Consider the following 21,149-nt stretch of genomic DNA (forward strand, 5'->3'; position numbering starts at 1 on the left):
CCAGGGCCTGCAACCCCCAGGCCAGTCACTGCCCCAACCATCTCCCAGGGAAGTTACTTAATGTGGAGAGACCACAGAGGCTTGCATATTGAGCTTGGAAACCACAGGTCACCTGGGATGATACCTTGGCCTGTGTTTGCACTGATGGGCCCAAAAGAAGAGGATATAAAGAGGAATTAGGGACTGTCTCTAGTCCCTGGAATAACTGGGTAAAATGTCTTCTGAGAGGAGGCTGGGGGCTTCCTGGGGCCCAGACTGAGAAGAGCAGAGAGGGGCTCCTGTAAGCTGATGAACCAGGAAGGCTTCTTAGCAAAAAGGGAATGTCAGGGCAAGAGCTCTGGTCCTAGTGGAACATACACATCCAGTTCCTGGAAGGAGGAGACAGCCAGAGAAAAGAAGGACATGGCTATTTATTGCCTTGGAGAAAAATTCATCTCCAGGAACAAGTCTCTTAGAGTGTGTGAGGTCTCTTTGGGAAGTTTTGCTCCTTTAGGGCAAATAATTTTAATATAGTTTTTGAATGCCTGGCAAATGAATTAATGAGAAAGGATAGGGGATGATCCTTGGGATAATGTGTGGGGCCGCAGGCCTCTCTGGAACTTTCCAGAGATCCTGATCCTGCTGACGGGGGTCCTGAGTGGGTCCTCGTCACCACTGTCGTCTGCTTCCCTCACCAGCCTTTAGTCCAGTCTCCCATGAGGCACAGATTGTGGAAACTCTCCCACCACAGACAGGTTAGGCAAGCCCCTTGCTGAGAGGTTGGAGGGGCTAGCAGAAGGGAGATTTGCTCATGGTTTGAAAATGCAAACACATGCTTGGGGAATTACTGCCCATGGTTAGGGGGATGCTGGAGATGAGAGGGCCTTTCACTGATATCAGCAAATACTGAGAACTTGCAATGTGCCAGGTGGTCCTGGGCACTGAGAATGTAGCATCTGGCAGGATACTCTCGTTTTGGGGATGGGAAGAAGAGAGAGAAAATAAAACAAACAAGTAAACCAACACGTGAAGATTATTTCAAGCATTGTAAGCACTACAAGGGTAGTAAAATAGGGTGACATCTGAGAGAGAGGATGAGTGGGGGTCCGGCTTTTTTTGGGTGGCCAAAGGTATTCTCTGAGGAGATACATGGAACAGAGGACGGACAAGAGAAGAGGCAGAAAGGCGAGTGAGGAGACTGTTGTTACTGTCCAGTGGGGATGCTGGTGGCTTGGACCAGGAGGGTGGCAGAGGAGATGAGGAAAGTGGACATATATGGAACATAGTTTAGAAGTGTAACTAACAAGATTGATTGGTAGACAGGATATAGTGAGTACTAAAAAGGGAGAAGTGAAAGGTTTCACAGAGGAATAAGGTTTCACAGAAAATAATTCTATGTATTTATTTATTTTCTGCCTTTTCCATTAATGATTTGCAGCTTCTTACAAAAGAACACAGAGAGTCAAATCAAATGTTTTATCTCAAGAATCAGAACCAAAGGAAAACAGCGCACGAATAGCCCCACCCTAGGGACCAACAGAGTTACCAGAGTGAGTTTCAAATTTGACTCCGAGTTTCTTAGCAGGTGGGGAAAAAAGGAAAGATTATATAGTCAAGATAATATTTGTGACTTTTCAGAGTAAAAATCCAAAGCATACTATTTTCTCAAAAAAGAGCAGAGTCTCTTAGCACTGGAGTCTGGGTAATTTTTCCCAGGTGGACATTTGACAAAGAACTCTGCTTGCAGTGCAGAGTGGGCTCTTAAACATGCTGGTGGCACCTGCGTTATGACATTGTACCTGATTCTCCTAAGAGATGTTGGTACCACTAAAATGCAGCAGAGTGGCGAAAGGCATTATGGGAACCTTATTATGGTTCATGGAAGAGGGAATGCTAAACTGTGCTTAAAAACCAGAGGATAGAAACATAACGAAATGAAATGCTGAAAAAGTATAGAGACTGGAAAGTGGAAATTGCCCTGGGTAAGTTGAAAAATCATGTGTATTTTCCCTATATTTGCTTTGACTGTTCTACAGACAAAGTTTATTTTTTTATGATTCAAAAAATTAGTATATACATACACATCAGAAACAAAATTGGAAAATACTGAAAAGAATAAATAAAATAAAAATCTCTCCCCCAGAGATAACCACCATTCCATGTTTTATGTATTTCTTGTGAATCTTATGAACTCACACACATGCACACACGTACATACATTTGTGTGATGTATTTATGCTACATTTCCTTTCTTCCTGGTTGTACATTCCTTGTATTTTAATGTTTTTGAAATCAGGATGCTTCTTATAGTTGATTTAATGTTTTCCTTTTTTCTGAACTATTATTAAGTCAGTGATGCCTCTTGATATTAATGCTGTTACAATGGAGGAAATGGGGTATATAGCCACAATATCAGGGTTCCTTGTGCGTATATAATTTGGCCTCCTGCTACTTCCATTTAACATTCGATCATGAATATTGTCACATGCCTTGAAATACTTTCTAAAGATGTTATTTTTACTGGCTATATATATTCTATCATAGAATGTCCCAAAATGGACTTAATCCTTTCCTCACTGAAAAACAATTTCTCAACCACATACCAATAAGAGAGGCTACTCACACATAGCTTGAAGTGAAACTATACAGCTCCATATTACCCCTGAAAAAGGGGGTGTCTGTGTGTCCAGCAATGAACCAATGGTGCAGAGGTCTTGTCTGTTTTGCTGCTTGAGCTGTGGCCAGGGCATGCTGTTTAACCTCATTGGGCCTGGGTTTCCTCCTGTTTAGCATAAGAAGGCTTGCTGGAGTTTTTTCTGTTTGATGGATGCTGATAGCTAAACCTTGGTTCCCCAACCAGGCTATAGGAAACCAGTAGCTCTGAGGTTTGAGTTGTGTCATTGTGAGGAATTACACAGACCTATCTTGATGCTCCCAAGTCCTGGGGGATGCTGTGTCCCCAAGACGAAGGGCTTATCACTACCCTGGCACTCAGATCCCAGCCTCCTCTCAGAAACTCTGCAAATTGTAATGCAGCTCTGTGGGCAGAGCTGCTAATACTCACCCTCAACCCCTTGTAAGGTTCAGCATTTTAGGCCAAATGTAGTTTCCTGATGAAAATATCTTCCCCAGAAAAGCCAGAGCTTGACATGCGACGGAACAACCACTGGCTGCTGGGATTCCCATGTTGTGCCTGGCTGCAGCTGCGGGCAGGTTACCAACCCCATTGGGATTTTCATCCAGGCCCAGAGGATGTTAGAGGTGGAAAGGGATTTGGAGGTCAGAGATGTTGCCTTACTTAACTTTCCTCTTTGTATAAAATAAGCACTCCTCAAATATTTGTTGAATGATGAGTGACTGAAAATGCTCAGTGTGGCTGCCAAGAAAGGTACCCGAGGAAATCAAAGGGCTTTGATGTTGGGGAAGACTGTGATCTACACAGGTCTGTTTGTCTTGAACATCCTGTGATTCTATGAATTGCATATAAGAGGAAGGAGGGAGGAAGCAGTTTTCTCCTCAGCCCCTGCCACCTAGTGCTCGGGAAAGTCAGTTCACCCTTTGGGGACTCAGTCAAATGCATTCATGCAGCAGCATGATTCATTGAGTGCTGCCATGAGTCAGGCACAGGTAAAGAATCTATAGGGTCACCAGGGACCAGCAGTCAAGGATTCCTGCCTTGTGGAATGAAGAGAGGAGAATTACAGATGACTCCAAGGTTCCTCACCTAGAAACAGGACTGTGGACTCAAGGTTTCCCAGGCAGATTCAAGATTGGGGAAGCTTCCCTGGAAATGAAGGTGTGGAACAGACTTCCCCTCCCCACTGCCCCCCAGAATGCCAACCTACTATGACAAACCACTTGAGTGAATATTAATGAACTACAGGTGGAGCCTTTAAGGGTGGCTTTGTTCCCTTGGATTTTATATTCATATATGTTTTTGAAGATCAATTTTTTTTTTTTGTGACAGAGTCTCGCTCTGTCACCCCGGCTGGAGTGCAGTGGCACAATCTCAGCTCACTGCAAGCTCCACCTCCCGGGTTCATGCCATTCTCCTGCCTCGGCCTCCCAAGTAGCTGGGACTACAGGTGCCTGCCACCATGCCTGGCTAATTTTTTTGTATTTTTAGTAGAGACAGTGTTTCACCATGTTAGCCAGGATGGTCTCGATCTCCTGACCTCATGATCCTCCCACCTCGGCCTCCCAAAGTGCTGGGATTATAGGTGTGAGCCACCATGCCCGGCCTGAAGATCAATATTTTTGTAGCTTCTAATCTCATCTCCTGGAATCTCCTTGGGGCCCTTCAAATGAGTGTTGTTGAAGGCTGATGACAGGAGAAGAGTTTGGGGGGCTGTAAAGCACTAGGACCCCATCTTCCATTGACTTGTGGTGTGACCTCAACACATCCTCCTCCACTTTGGGACTGAAACTTTCTCATCTGCAAGGGCTGCCAGTCAGGCTGGCTCTCAAGGGGCCCACATTCAAGGATTCTAGGGTTTTGGTCCAGTCATTTCCGATGTCAAATCCCTTTTGTTTATAAAGTCTACAGATAAGCTTTGGGCTGCTGAGCCACTGGAGTTGATCCCTCATCTTTACACACTTAGTGAATGCTCTAGAAGACTTTGCCCTTTCCCCTACACCAAATAGAAAGGAGAAAATATTTTAGTAGTAGTGGTGGTGACACTGACCAGTTAACCTTCCTTTTGCACCGTCCTTGGATTTACAAGGCATGTTGCCATCCACTGTCTTTGAGTTTTACAAATACCCTTGAAGGAGGGAAGAACAGGGCATATTCTGTCCATTTTGTAAGTGAGGGATTTTAGGATCAGAAAGGTTAAGGACATGTCCAAGTAGGAGTAAATGGTAGAGTGAGTCATCCATTCCCTGACTCTAGACCCCCTTCTGCTCACCTTGCAGCCAGAGGCAGATAACACATGTCCAATATTAGGTCAAAGGGAGGTAAGCAAAGCCCTGTGGGGAAGGGCAGGAGGTATGAGTTGAGGAGAGAGGAAGTGGGAGTCCTGGGCCGGTGGAGACCTAGAAAAGCCAGTGCCATAGTGCCAGGCAGAGTACGGGGCATTTCCCCTGGGAGCATGCTCTTCCCTCCTGCCCTTTATAATTGTGCTTCTGCTGAACTTCTTCAAGACATCTGACGTTACTTTTCTCTCTCTTTCTTTCTTTCTCTTTTTCTTCCTTCCTTCCTTCCTTCCTTCCTTCCTTCCTTCCTTCCTTCCTTCCTTCCTTCCTTCCTTCTTTCTTTCTTTCTTTCCTTTCTTTCTTTCTCTCTTTCTTTTTTTTTGAGTCTCGCTCTTGTTGCCCAGGCTGGAGTACAGTGGCATGGTCTCAGCTCACTGCACCCTCCGCCTCCCGGGCTCAAGTGATTCTTCTGCCTCAGCCTCCCAAGTAGCTGGGATTACAGGCACCCGCCACCACACCTGGCTAATTTTTGTATTTTTAGTAGAGACAGGGTTTCACCATGTTAGCCAGGCTGGTCTCGAACTCCTGACCTCAGGTGATGTGCCCACATCAGCCTCCCAAAGTGCTGGGATCACAGGCGTGAGCCACCGCACCTGGCCTGACGTTATTTTCATGGTTACCAGGTGGACAAAACAGAGGAATGTGTCTAAATCCTAGTTAAATAAAGTAGATTCGTGATAGGTTGAACAAGTCCACTTGCTGTTTAGTGGATAGGAGTCAATAGGAAAGGAGGTGTCTAGTGGCCTACCACTGGGCCCATCCTCAGCTGTGTCACTATACCACCTCCTGGGAAGGCAGATGATGGTGCACATGGCAGGCTGACAAAGGTCATTCGAAGTTGACACTAAGCTGGGCAAAGCTGACGCTGTTTGGAATGACAAGTGTAGGATTCAAATGATCACATGATGGGCTGACTCAACCAAGAATAAATACAAGGTTCTGCTTGAGGATCCCCTAAACCTATGCTTGAATAGGAGGGGGGCTATGCACATATGAATTCCCAGCATCATTTGTGGAGGAAAGAAGGAGGCATTTAAGTCTCAGTTTCTAGTATACAAGAAATGACCTGTGGAACTGTCAGAAAAAGCTATCAGCAGCATGAACTGTATTCATAGAGCTAGATATTTTGTCAGAGGGAGGTGGTGATCTTAGTTTGTTTTGTGCATATTCATGGAAGTGGGATTACTGAGTTAAAGATTATGGTTATTTTTATAACTATTAGTATGTATTGCCAGATTGACTTCCAGCTGGTATGTACCCATTTTCCTGCTCACCAGCAATATACAAAGAATGTTCCTTTCACTGCATTCACACCAACATTAAATGTTATTCTTTTAAAATGTAAGTAAAAAAATAAAGTCATATTTTAATTTGCATTTGTTTATTAACAGCAAGGATAAATTTCATTTTAAGTATACTGGTTATTTGTGCCTCTTTTATGAATCATAATTTCATGTCATTTTCCAGTTTTCTTTTGGAGTTTTCACCTTTTTCTTAATGATTCCAGTGAGCTCTTTACAGATACTAACTCTTCTCCATCACATTTGATAAGAATATTTCAAAGAGAAATATTTTCTGCAATTTCTCTTTTTCTCTCTCTGGATCCAGGTTCCTGAATGCCTCAGTCTCAACTTGCATGAAATGTCCCGTGAAATTCCTGGAGAGGCTTCCAGGCCATATGCTCGCAGCTCTGGTGCTCACATGTCAGAAACGATGTGGCTCATTCTTCCCTGCCTCTGCCACCATACGCATGTGCCCCTAATCTGACCAGCAGATCGGCAGCTGGGGGGAGGACATGCCCACGGCTGGCAGAAAGCTGCCTGGCAAATCTTGACACCCTGGAAGAGAGAAGATGGCAATGGAGATTTACTTTCTAAGAATGCATTCCTTTGTTCTGAAAGAAAATAATGGATTTGGTGTTTTCTTGAAATTGGGGCATTTAAATGCATCTCTAAATCAAACTGAGATTCTATTTTCCACATGGGAGTGTGAGCAAGATGGAAGTGTCCTTGTATTGGACCTGCAGCATCATGCAGCAGAGAGCTCAGGTTCAGGTGATGGTCTGTCACTTACCTCTCCTGTCGCTGTGGACAGGCTATCTCACCTGCCTGTCTTCCATTTCTTTAGCTGGCCACTTGGATACCAATAGAGTTGTGCTTACTGTGCTTAAATATTGCTTTTCCAGGGGAAGTTTGATGACTTTGTCTACTCCCGTACTCCTCAGATGCTGGAAACAACAGGCTCTGTGTACCCCTGTGGACCAGCCAGATTCTTGAGCAGATTTTCCTGATCTGTTTGCCAGGAAAATGGTATACCCAGCAGTTTCAGCAATTCCAGAGTCCTTGGTGGCCAAGCAGGAATGGTGTCTCTCCAGTCACCCAGATGTCCCTATACAGCTCTCTATATCAGGGTTTGGCCATGGGCCAAATCTGGCCACCACCTGTTTTTGTAAATAAAAGTGTATTGGCACACAACCTGCATATTTGTTTATGTAACGTCTAGGGCTCCTTTTGTGCTACAACAGCACTGTCGAGTAGTTGCAAGAGAGTCTGAATGGCCTGCAAAGCCTAAAATGCTTACTATCTGGTCCTTTACAGAAAAAGTTTGCCAACTCCTGCTCTAGATTGATGGTTACAAAGTCTGACACAGGATACAGTTACACGGACTTGGCAAAGCCAGAAAAACGAGGACCGGGAGTCCAGCTTTCAACAAAGCCAAATCTATTCAATCTCCAGACTACCCTTTGTACCAAGGTTAGATCCATCCTTCCATTCCCATTAAAATATCTTGACTTTTATGAAATAAAGGGGATGGCAGACTTGTAGTTTTATTTTTAATGTCCTTACTCCACCAGTTAAAAAGTTGGCCACTCTATGTGGAGCCCCAAAATAATTTGAAAATGTTATCCATCTGTGTAATCCCCAGATCAGGAATCACTAATAGTCTACCTTGAATGGTCCTTTGGGAGACTTCCATTCAACTCATCTTTTTCCATTTCACTACTTGTAACCATACTTTTGCCAGCAGTGTCTTCATTTATTCATTCATTCATTCATTTGTATATTCATTCATATATTTACCTAGCAAGATAAGGGCTAAAGACTGTGTCAGAGGATCTCACATTTTCTGATCTCAGGACCCATTTTATTCCTAAAAATTACTGACAACCCAAAGAGCTTTTGCTTATGTAGGTTATATCTATCAATATGAAAAACTAATACTGAGAAATGTTAAAAAGATTTATTTAATAATGCAGTTAGCAATAGCAATAAAAACCTACTATACATTAGCATAAATTTTTTTATTCAAAATAACTATTTCTCAAAACAAAAACATGAGAAAGATGGTATTGACCCTTTTGCAAACCTCTTTAGCATCTAGCTTAATAAAAGACAGCTAAATTTTTGTATCTGCTTCTGCATCCAATCTGTTGCAAAATGTTGTTTTGGTTGAAGTTTGTGGAAAGAATCCTGACTCATTCAGATTTGTACTTGGAAAAGAGAGGAGTATTGCCTTTTCAGATAACTGTGGCTATTCTCTTTTGATACTACACCAAAACTCAGCATGTGGTAGTCTCTTAGTTTAGTTGTGATAAGAAATCTGAAACTATATCAATGAACTTTTGGTACCTAATTTACGTTAAATTCCATATTTCTGTCTTGTACTTTAAATGGACCTTTTACTCATGCACAATTTTGGAGTATGATGCATTGGTCATTTAGAAAATATTGGTTCACTAGCCAGAGATGTTTTGAAATGTTGGCCCATTTAATTATACAACATCCAAGAGATCAAATTAATTTATATTACCCCTGATCTCATCAGAAAATCCTGTAAGTATTGGGAAACACTCAAGCTCATGTTGTTGAATATGAGTTGTCCAAAACGTTAAGTTTCTTTGGGACACTTAAATTTTAGCTTTGGCAACCATACCATCAGTTGTTTTTCTTGAAGCAAGAGACTCCCTACATTCGATTTTGAGAAAGGGTCATCGACCAGATACTGAATAATCAGAGTAATCTTAATTTGCCTATCAGTCATGCTTTCAAGTAAAAATGATGTCCCACCTGGACATGGTGGCTCACACCTGTAATCCTGGCACTTTGAGAGGCCAAGGTGGGCAGATCACTTGAGGTCAGGAGTTGGAGACCAGCCTGGCCAACATGGTGAAACCCTGTCTCTACTAAAGATACAAAAATTAGCCGGACATGGTGGTACATGCCTGTAATCCTAGCTACTTGGGAGGCTGAGGCAGGGAATCGCTTGAATCTGGGATGCAGCGATTGCAGTGAGCCAAGATCGCACCACTGCACTCTCACTCTAACCTGGGTGATAGAGTGAGTAAGAACCTGTCTCTAAATAAATAAATAAATGATGTCCCATGGAAAAAAGTGGCTATTTTAGCATGACACTCACAGGGACCTTTTTTTTTGAGGTAATCATTGTACTGCAGGAGGAGCAGAAGTGCTAGACACAGACTCCCTATTTTGTTACACAAAATATTAAAAAGCTGTCTACCCATGGGTTGAGACTTAGTTAATTTAATATGTTGCTCTGCTTCATCAAGGACATTGTTAAGTACCTTCTTAAAGACTGAGTGCAAAAGAGTATGATGACTACCAGTCCAGTCTAGGCCCGCTGCTTTGATTCTTGCTGAGGCACCAGCAATTTACTGCAGCCACTGTCCTTGCATCGTCAATGCATTGCAGCACCACCACCAGAGCCAGCAGCAAATCGCATCTTAGTAACACTGTGGAGAGTCTTTCACCTCGTGAACTTCTTGAAAGGGTCTAGGGGACCCTCGGAAGTGCACGGACCACGCTTTGAGAAGCACTGTGTTGGACACAGTGGGGGATGCTAGGTAAATCAGATTCAATCCTTGGCACCGACTTATTCACCATCTGATGGCGCAGGTTGACACTTGACAACTCAAATCTAAGTCGGAATGGAAAAATACTATAGGACATTATTTTTTATTGTGGTAGGATATGTATAACATGAAGCTTACCATTTTTACCACTTTTGAGTGTGCAATTCAGTGGTATTAAGTAAATTCACATTGTTATGTAAACATCACCACTGTCTGTCTCCAGAATATTTTTTTGTCTTCCTAATCAGAAACTCTGAACCCATTAAAGAATAACTCTTCCTTCTCTCCTCTCCCCAGCCCCTGGTAACCACCATTCTATTTGCTATCTTTATGAATTTGACTACTCTGGGTACCTCACATATGTAGAATCATAGAAGATATGGCTTTCTATGACTGGTTTATTTCACTTAGCCTGATGTCTTCAAGGTTCATCCATGAGGAATTTCCTTCCGTTTTCCTTTTCTTTCCTTTTCTTTCTTTCTCTTTCTTTCTCTTTCTTTCTTTCTTTTCTTTCTTTCTTTCTTTCTTTCTTTCTTTCTTTCTTTCTTTTTCTTTCTTTCTTTCTTCTTTCTTTCTTTCTTTCTTTCTTTCTTTCTTCTTTCTTCTTTCTTCCTTTCTTTCTTCTTTTTCTTTCTTTCTTTCCTTTTAGATGAGGTCTTGCTCTGTTGCCCAGACTGAAGTACAGTGGCATAATCATGGCTCACTGCAGCCTCAAACTCCTGGGCTCAAGAGACCCTCTCTCCTCAGCCTCCCAACTAGCTGGGACTACAGGTACACAACACCACTCCCGGCTACTTTTTTATTTAATTTTTTGAGACAAGGTCTCACTATGTTGCCAGGCTGGTCTTAAACCTTGTGCCTCAAGTGAACCTCCTGCCTTAGCCTCACAAAGTGCTGAGATTACAGGCCTGAGCCACTCTGGGCAGAATGTCCTTCCTTTTAAGGCCTGGGCAACAGATCAAGGCCCTATCTCAAAAAAAAAAAAAAAAAAAAGAAAGAAAGAAAAGAAAAGGAAAATGGAAATTCCTCATGGATGAACCTTGAAGACATCAGGCTAAGTGAAATAAACCAGTCACAGAAAGCCATATCGTATATGATTCTACGTATGTGAGGTACCCAGAGTAGTCAAATTGGATGAATATACCACGTTATTCATTCATTTATGAATATTTGGGTTGTTTCCACCTTTTGGTTATTATGAATCAAGATGTTAATTTTTGAAAACCTGGCTTAGTCCTCCAGTCAGCTCCTGATCATTCTTTCTTTCCTTAGCAGGAAGTCACGGGGTGACTCCAAGCAGGGCCCCCTTTGCATTCAGCCTGCCCCTCTCTCAGCCCAGGTAGGTCCACGTTAGTCAAGAATTCCAGCATTCTCTTTCTAACACACGCTGCTCGGACCTGACACCCCTGCACTGCATTTCCTTGTTGTTCGGTCTGCGTACTATCTATACCAGAGTAGATTCAGCAAACGGCTGCTCTCCTTTCGTTTCATTTCGGCAAGTCTTTATTGATCGTGCATTATTTGCTCATCAAACAGATCTGCAGTTTCAAACACTTACAGCCCTGGAGTTGGCTCCACGTTTGCCTGTTAAATCTGTATTTGCACACGTTGGAGTTGGCAGTTCAGCTCAATAAAGACAAAAAGCTCTACATGCTGGACGTAGGTGTCTTGGGGAGAGTTTCCAAAGCACGGGGATTTTTTAGACTAGCTGAGTGTGGCCTTACCTACCAAAGCCTCCCTAAACCATGTTTATCCATCATTTAGGTATTTTATTACTAGATTTATCATTTCATCAAGGATTTGGGCTATTGTGCTGCAGCATCCAGTCAATTGAGTGCTAAATGAGAATTGGGTAAATTAGACTTTCAGCAAGGAGAGTTGTATGTTCTGTGAAACATAGAGGAAGAGAAATTATATTGTGTTCTGTCCTCCTTGTATGTCTCACCGAAGCTCCAGGAAAGAAGCTGCCAGCCGGCACTCACCTTTTAATTTTCAAACAGCCCTTGACTCACCATCATTCATTGGCACATCTCATTCACACACACTTGCCCTTCTGACTGGAAAAGTCCCTCCTGTTTTCACAATGGAAAACAAGCACTTGAGACCTACTAATAATAGGGAAAATGAAATATCTGCCTCATGTTTCACTGTTTATAAAGCCCTTCCAAGTAGGTTATTTCATGCCATCCTCACAATAGACTTGCCATTAATGATGTAAAGTGATATGTAAATGCTCAGCCCAGTGTCTGGTATCCAGAGGGAATTCTGAGTGGGTGGTTTTTAGGGAGGCATTATCATCCCCATTTATAGATGTGGCTCAGAGAGGGTAGGCCCGTTAAACACAGCCACACAGCTTGTAAAGGAGCCATTTCCTAAACTGTAAATTTATCTCTTGGGATGTCACGTTTAGTGTATGTGTGTATCTGTATATATCACGTTTTGTATATATATGTGTGTGTATTGCTGTGAACAGTAGATATATAATCATACCTTCCATATATATAGAGAGAGAGTCACTTTTTGTATATATGGGTGTGTGTGTGTATTGCTGTGAACAGTAGATACATAATCATACCTTCCCCAGGACCTGCCCAGACATCAAAATAATCTGATGTACTAATTGCTTTTCTTTTCGTGTTTTAATACGAGCCTAACACCAATGAAAGGACAAGGCGAAGGAGGAAAGGGTAGGAAAGCAGAAATGAATGAAGAATTCTCTAGGTGTGTGGTGGTCACACACTTTATGTAATTTAATGCTTACAGCGAACTGCAGGAGTATTATTTCACTGTTTTATAAGCAAAGCAAATGAGGATTGGGAAGGTTAGAAAACTTAGTATCACAGAGCTAATAAGAGAAGGAGCTGGGATCCCAAACCAGATATGTTTGATTTCAAAATTCATGTCCTGTCCACCATCACAAAAGCTAAACTGATGGGCTTGAGCTACCAAAGTTGGGTCAAGAAAGCGGGGGCTCTTCAAGGACATTTGGTCCAATTGCCTTACCCTGGACTGCATGGATGTGAGAGGCTGTGGCATCTTCATATGTTTTATGAAATTATGCATCCATGGGAGTGTGCCCAAGTGCACATACTCCATGGGAGGGTTCAGAGTAATCATAAGAAACCAAAATAAATTTCGAGACTCACTGATTTATTCCAACACTAGTTTGTAAATGGAGAAACAGGTGCCCAGGGAGGGGAAGGGTGTTGCCAAGCTGTGGCTGTTAGTGATAGATCTGGGACCCCATCTTCTGTGTCCTGACTCCCAGGCTACACTCAGTGCCCTCCCTCCCCCTACCCGAGAGCTGATAAAGCACAGAGGGCAAAGGTCAGGATTTTAAGAGTTACCTATTTGGAACTGGACCGGCCGGATGTCCTTGGTGGACCTGCACCTAAGTGGCCTCAGAAAGTTCCAAGGTGAGCAACCGGGGCCTGAGAAGGGGAGAACAAAGCATCCACTGGCATCTTATCCAGGTTCAAAGAGGCTTCCATTTGAAGTGTGAGAAAGGGTCCGAGTTTTGCTTTGTCTGAAAGGGCAGCCTCTGAGCTCCGTATCTCCGAGGTTTATAATTTCAGCTTGTTTCTCCTCCCACTCTGCCATGCTGGTCATTATGGCAGAAAGAGCACTTGATGGAAGAAAGACAGGTTTGTCTTTGCAAGAACAATTTCTCTGTTGTCTGTTGAATGCCACCCAATATGATAAGTGAAATGTCGATACTTCAGACAGACTCCACTGGTCTGGGTATTTATTCACTTGCCTTAGTTATCAGCAAGTTCAGCCAGCTGGCCAAGAAGCAGGTTTTAACTTCTTTGACAAGTAAGGACTTGCTGGGACATGGTAATGGATCTTCCAATGTCATCGCTGTGCAGTCCTTTGGATTTCTCCCAGCTTGTTCCCACTCTGGCTCAGGTTTGGTCCTGGGAGGAAGGTGGAGCAAGTGGGGAGGGCAAAGTGAAGGAAAGGTCCAGGCAAAGTGACCCCAGGTCCCCCAACTGCTGACTCAACGCCTTATACCAAGTGGTGTGCACTCAGCCACCAGGTCCATTTAGGGACGCTGGTTTTCAACCACTAAATCAGTCTATGGTAGTTGTTTTACCTCCCCGGGGCCAGTTTTGCTGTGTGTGGAGACATTTTCACAAGTAGAGGGTACAACTGTCATCTAGTACAGCAGTCCCCAATCTTTTTGGCACCAGAGCCAGGTTTTGTGGAAGACAATTTTTCCACGGGCTCAGGGTTGGAGGGATGGTTTCAGGATGAAACTGTTCCACCTCAGATCATCAGGCATTAGATTCTCATAAGGCACTTGCAACCTGGATCCCTCACATGCACAGTTCACAATAGGGTTTGCGTTCCTATGAGAATCTAATGCCACCACTGATCCGATGGGAGGTGGAGCTCAGACAGTAATGCTCTCCTGCTCCTCACCTCCTGCTGTCCAGCCTGGTTCCTAACAGGCCACGGATCAGTACCAGTCTGCAGCCCCAGGGGTTGGGGACCCCTGATCTAGCAGATAGAGGGCGGGGATACTAATAAACATCCTACAATGCACAGAACAGTGCCCACAGCAAAGAATTATCTAGTCCAAAATATTGATAGTGCCAAGGCTGAGAAACCTTGGCACTATCAATATTTGTGCTGGCTGCATCAAGTTATCAAGGAAACACAGCATCCACTCTTTATCTGCCACACTGGTTACCAATGGGATACCCACAGCAAAGGACTATCCAGTGAAAATGCCAGTAGTGTCAAGGTGAACTGAACTTAGGGTGAAATCTGAACTTAGGATGTTTGGATTCTAAGCACCCAGCTCCAGTCAACCCAGCTCTGCCTCCCGTCAGATCAGTGGTGGCATTAGATTCTCATAGGAACGCAAACCCTACTGTGAACTGTGCATGTGAGGGATCCAGGTTGCAAAGGGAACTTATTAGAAGGAGAGAATAGAGGGAAGAACTGATGTGGCTGACCTCTCAGAGAGCAGGAGAAGGGCAGATCCAGTGTGGGGTGTGCAGAGACCTAAGGGCAATCTCCTCCAAGTGCCACTGCCAGGTCAGCCAGTTTCTGCCTATTTGCCATTAGCAAAGGGATGCGAATTTCTTGGGAGAATGCTGGGGTTGGCTAGGTTGAGGCTTGGGTGCTGGAGAGGTCAGGGAACCTTCAGATCTGCATGCCAGGGGTAGGGGGCTGGCCCCAGAGAGGAGCCGGAGGTGCTCAGATCAGAAGGGGGCTGGGTGCTGGCTGTGCAGAACCAACACAGGCCCCTGCAGCTACCATGTGCTATTAGCACAGCATAGGAAAGGCCTTGGGCTCTGTGTCACATGACTCTACTCAGAGGAGCCAGGCAGGGCAGAGATTGTCAGGAAACACTTGGAGAATTGAAGCAGAGACACCCGAAGTGGCAAAATGTGCTAGGATCAACCTTGAAGAGAACATGCAGGCACTTGGTAGGGTGGCCTTTCATTTCCTGTTTTTCAACAAACTGCGTTTTCCAGTTCATGTTTTAATCTGACAGACATTTAATGGCTTCCTCTGGTATCAATGAGTTGTGCCAGAACACCAAGCATCATCAGGGGCTGGCCTTGCCTGTGAAGAGCTTACAGTCTAATGAGGGAGGGGGAGAGAAAGATAGAGAGAGAGAGAAGCAGGAAAAAAAAAAAGGAGCGAGAGAAATGGGAGTGAGATGAAAGATAGCAAAGGGGGTAGTGCCATCGGAGAATGTGTGCTGGGGGCTGGGTCAACTGGTCATGGAATGCCGGGATTCCACTTGGAGCATGGTGATTCTTCTTACTGTGGACTCACCCCCTTAGCAGCAAAAGAGGAAGACAGCCACAAGGACCCAGGAAGAAAGTGCTGCTGTTGCCAAAGATGTTTCGGTGTCTCTAGAGCAGCATTCTGGGGTGGGTGTTGTCCTGCTGGTCCCATGTGTCCAGTGTGGGGAGGCTGCTCCCCCGTAACCCTCCAGGCCCTGAGGAGAGGCCATGGCGGTGTTGGCAGGAGAGTCCCTGCATCTGTTCCTTTTATTTGTTCTGTTAAAGAAAAAGGCCCGTTGAGGGTGTGCAGGAGATCTAATCCACCAGTCACAGGGCAATTATTTATTATGAGCCTTGAATACTTTCCTGATTGTATAAGGTTTTATTGTGTTTTTATATGGAGGGCAGACTTGGGGAGTCATTTTGGAGGCTGAGAGGAGGAGGGAAAAGAGCTTTCTGGGATCATTCTGGGAGTTAAAAGTTCACCTCTAGATGGAGGTTCAGGGGCTAAGTGAGATTCTAGGGGCTTGACCAGAAACCTCGAATTCCATTAGTGCTTAACCCTCTATGGGAAGTTATGAGGAAAGGTATTTTCCCTTTTCTCCCAACACGAATCATATTTTCCCTCTAAATAGCTCAACTGTTGGGCTCCGAGAGAAAAGGGGTGCACTGTGATCTGGCTGGGGCAAGGGTGCTGCTCCCTCTGTGTGAGCCACTCCCTCCCCCTCCACTGCAGCCTTGGTGGCCTGGGCTACCTCCAGCGCATCACGGTCCTGCTTGGTGGAAAGCAGGGGTCTGGCTCGACCGGCTCTGAGTGCCTCAGTCCTGCAGATCTGAAACATGGTGGCTCCTCGGCCGGACTATGAACCCACCACCATCTTCCCAGAAACACTGCCATCCGACGTGTTTCGCTTTTGCATTGGGTTTAAGCTGCATCAAGGACCCAATTCAGAGAAGAAACTTTTTCCTAATACACAAACACACACATGTGCATGCTAGCGTGAATTCCACCCATCCTTCAAGGCTCAGGCTTCCCCTCTCCCATGAAGCTGACAACCACCACCCCCAGCTTCTGCTCCTTCTCCCTCGTTCCCCCTCCTCCTCCCGTCTCCTCCTCCTCTTCTTCCTTCATCACCACTATTTACTGAGTGCAAACCATGTAGCAGGCAATAGGCTAAGTACTTTAAATATACTATTAATATCTTCATTAATCACCACAAAAACCTTATTATTGCCTGTACTTTATACATAAACAGCATAGGGCTCAGAGAGGTTTTACTGCTCATCCAGAGTCACACAGGTAGCAAGTAATAGCACCAACCCTTGAACCCAGGTAAGAGTGATGCACAGGCCATCTCGGCCTCCAGACTAGACTCCAGTGACCTGCACCTGTGCTGGTTCCCACTCCCTAGAACTCTCTCTGGATGTCTTGCATGCAGTCTGGTGCTGCTAGCAGCCATGCTCTCCTCTGAGCAGGCTGCTTGGCCTCAGCAGAAAGTGCATGGAAATCCCTGTTTCTTCATCTGGCTCTGGGGTTACTTTATGTGTGACCTTGGGCAAATTATGCTCTGCTTCAGCTTTCTGGACTGGAAAATGGAAATAAAAATACTTACCTTGCAGGGTTGCCTGTGATGCTCAGTGACCTATTACATTTGAAAGTTCTTGATAAATGAGAGATATAAAATATTGTTATTTTTACTATGTCCTGTCTCCAGTGCCACTAGGCAGGGTCACAAGCTCCTTGGGGGCAGGCCCTGTGCAAGTGCCTCATTATTCCCACAGAGCTTCTGGCCAGTGCTGAATATATAAATGACACTCAAAACAAAGGGGTTGACCTAATAAAAGCACCTTGTTTATAAATGTGCTTTCTCTATAATATTGCCTAATTGCCCTCCATTGGGCCTGTGCCACTTTGTACCCGGAGCAGTGGCAATCAATGAGCTGTCTGTTTCTGTGCACTTCCCTAACACCATGTGATAATCAATACTGAGATTTTTGCCAACCGTATAGGTAAAAATGAGCATCTCAGCATGATTTAAATGTGCATTTATCTTATTATGAATTAGGTGAAGCAGAGTTTCATATATTTAACAGCCACTGGTATACCCTTTCATATAAATGGCTGTCAACTGTATTGCACTGTTGGTCTTGTTTCTTCCTCATTGATCTGTAGGATACGTATTTGAAAGATCAAGGACATATCATTTGCAAATATTCTTTCCTAGTTTGTCATTTGTTTTTAACTTCATGTATGCTGTAACTCGTTTGAGAACATCAGCAAAGAGAAGCCAGCCCATAAGACCTGGTGGAAATTTAGGAGAGTCTGTGTGAGCTCACAATGTGCTTCTCGCCCTGAGTATGTGTCTGTGTGCCAAGAGAAATACAGAGATGCAGGATAAATGAGGTGAAAACTTTTTTTACAGATATATCTATTAATTAACTTACACTATTTATAGTAAAACAACTATGGATATAATATAGTATGGAATTCAACATTTGTATAAATTTTTTGAGTAAAGCATTGAAATGTCAAAGAAATGTCACACTTGCATCCGGCTGCTTTGGGCCCTGCCACCAGACACTCTTTTAGGGGTTTTTCAGTGAGAAAGTTTGAAAAGTGCTGCCCTCATGGGAACCAGTAAGCCCAAGTTCTTATCTCAGTTTTGCCCTAAATTAGCTGTGTGACTTGGACGAATCATGGTGGGTGTCATAAACGTCATAAACTTCAGTGGTGTCATAAACATCCTAAGCCAGAATAGCCGGTCTGTGGGCAGGAGTTGCTATTTACTGCTGAATCCTCAGTGCCTGGGACACATACCTGGTACATAGCAGAGGCTCAATAAATAGGTGTCGAATACAAATAAAGTGACATGTTCAAAGTGCACTTTGTAACTGTCCCCAAAGGGAAAGTTTTCAGTTCTGTCAGCATCTAAAGGGCTGGCCTACTCTACGTAGGACTCTGGGATACGAAGGTGAGTGAGGGAGGTCCCTGTCCTTCCCCCGCTGTGGAGGAAGCAGACACATGCACTCCGGCGTGAAGATGCTGCAGGAACTTCCTGGCTCCATGCCCCTCCCCACCCCATTCTTGCCTGGGTGTTGTAGGACACCGAGGCCGAGGCCAAGACTGACAACTTTGCCATGTGTATCGAAGATCACCTTATTCACTCTTCTGTTATCTCAAACCCCTACCCCCATTTTGTGGGGGACCTCGGGTGGTCCAGGCCCTGTGAGACTATCAGCAAAGGCGGTCTTCTCACATCATGGTGGTCCCGACCCCTGTCATGCACCCTGCCCTAAAGACACATGATCTGGGCTGTTTATGGGGTGTGGGCTCTGAGATGTGGGTGGCAGCTCCTGGGCCATCGGCAGGCAGTAAAGTCTGCAGTGCAGGCCTGTTTTCCAGCTACAGCTGCCACATCAAAAGGCCAAACTCCCTGCAAACTTTGCCTTAATTAAAAAGTTATGGTAATCCTCAGGATAGAGGCCAGTTGGACACCCCTGGAGACAAAAGTTCTCTCTGTGGCCACAGACCAGGCCCTTCCACCCACCCCAGGCACTATTAAAAGTGGGGCCACGCTGTGGGCATCACAGGGTCTGGTGAAATAGGAGCAGAAAGAGAAAGACCCTCTTCTTTCTCCATACTCATAATTTGCTTTGGAGGGCTCTAGAGCCAAACATTTGAAAAGGGGCTCTGGCTTCTTGGACAGATTTCTCATTCTCACATGTCCCTGTATGCTTTGGGGTCTTTCTCAGCTGTGCTTTCAAATGCCTCAAGCCCACGGAGGTAAGTGTTAGAGAGCTAGGGCTTGTGGAACACCCAAGTCCCATTCCGTATCTGTAGTCAGAGCGGTAATTCATATTTTCATTTTCCCCATGGGCAAAATGAGCCCCGGCAATGGAAAGGGGCTTGCCCACAGCTACCCAGTATACTGAAGGCCAGCACCCTGCTCATGGTCCTAACTGAATCAGTCCAGTGTTATGAAAGTTGCAGAGATAGCGATGTCCACTGGACTATCCATTTGCTCCTCCACATTCCCCAGACCTCTTATACATAGGCAGGGTCATGTGACTGGCCAGTGAAATGTCAACCAGAGTGAAATGCATCCCTTCTTCTGCTGCAGGGAAAAGCAGATATTGGATTCTCCAGCCTCTGTCTCTCTCACTGCCAGGATCGATGATGACAGTGTTCCACATAGTGAAGTCTTCGTGGGTTTGGGGCCTGCATAAGTGCCCCTCTCTACTACTTATAGTGAACTCACATTACACATTTTTGCTGTGCTAAGTCACAGAGCTTTTTTTCTTGCAGCAGAGCAACCTAGCCTAACCTAAACAATAGCTATTTGATAAATTAGCCAATGAGCGCTTGGTATTTACTGACTCACTTGTTCATGAGAGCCCCAAAGAGTCCATAGATAACCAAGGAGAAGTTGAATAAAGGAAGATTTCGGCTCAAACATAAAACAATACTTTTCACAGGGTCATGTGGGGATGAATGTGCTGCTTCAGGACATGGTATTGTCTCTGCTTTTGAACAGATTCATAGCTGAGGCCATATGGCTTTTTGCAGGAGGATGGTGGAGTCAAATCCAATGGAGTGGGGTGAAGATTTATCTCCTCATGCTCAGGGACTCCTCTCCCAGCAATTCGCATGCATGTGAATTCCAAAGAGACTCCATCTCTGCGGAATGGCTCTTCCAAATATTCTCCCCTGGGCAGACGGGTTTTTTTTTTTTTTTTTTTTTTTTTTGACAGGTCTCGCTCTCTCACCAGCTGGAGTGCAGTGGCCGATCTCGGCTCACGCAAGCCCGCCCCGGGTTCACGCCATTCCTGCTCAGCCTCCGAGTAGCTGGACTCAGGCCCGCCACCACGCCCGGCTATTTTTGTATTTTAGTAGAGACGGGTTCACCGTGGTCTCATCTCCTGACCTCATGATCCACCCCTCGCCCCAAGTGCTGGATTACAAGCGTGAGCCACCGCGCCCGCCGACGGGTTTTTTTTTAAGTGTCCTGTATGGCACACCAGCAAGTTAGAAAAGCAAGGCGGGGTATCAGCTCCATATGCCCCTTGGCTGGCATCTTTGTTCAGTGCGGAAACCATGCAACTGTACATAACAGCACCAGATACTGGGTGCCATCTCAGCACCTTATATATGCCATTTCATTTTTAAACTTTCTACCACAGTCCAGCAAGATGGGCACTATTATCCCCATTTAACAAAATGAGAAAACCAAGGCTCAGAAAATTTAAGTAAATTGCCTGAAGTCACATAGCTAGTAAACAGCAGAATTGTGGTTCAAATCTGTTCTATTTGCTTCCATGCCCAATGCCCTTTCTATCACCCTACAGCTGCCCCCATTCAAGCTGGGAGTCTATGCCCAAGGTCATATCATGGGCAAAGACAGGGCTCAGGCCAAGGGTACTGGAATCCTAAGCCCAGAACACCAGCTCCACAGTCCTACCCAGAAAAGTGAAATTTCCACAGTTGTGATAAACAGGAACTATTTACAATGCTCTGAGTCTTGCCTTAGTGGAAATATTTAAGGTAGTGTCAAAACAAAATCCATTATTTCATTTACGAA

Source organism: Nomascus leucogenys, chromosome 18 (genome assembly GCF_006542625.1).
Source record: "Nomascus leucogenys isolate Asia chromosome 18, Asia_NLE_v1, whole genome shotgun sequence".
NCBI lineage: Eukaryota > Metazoa > Chordata > Mammalia > Primates > Hylobatidae > Nomascus > Nomascus leucogenys.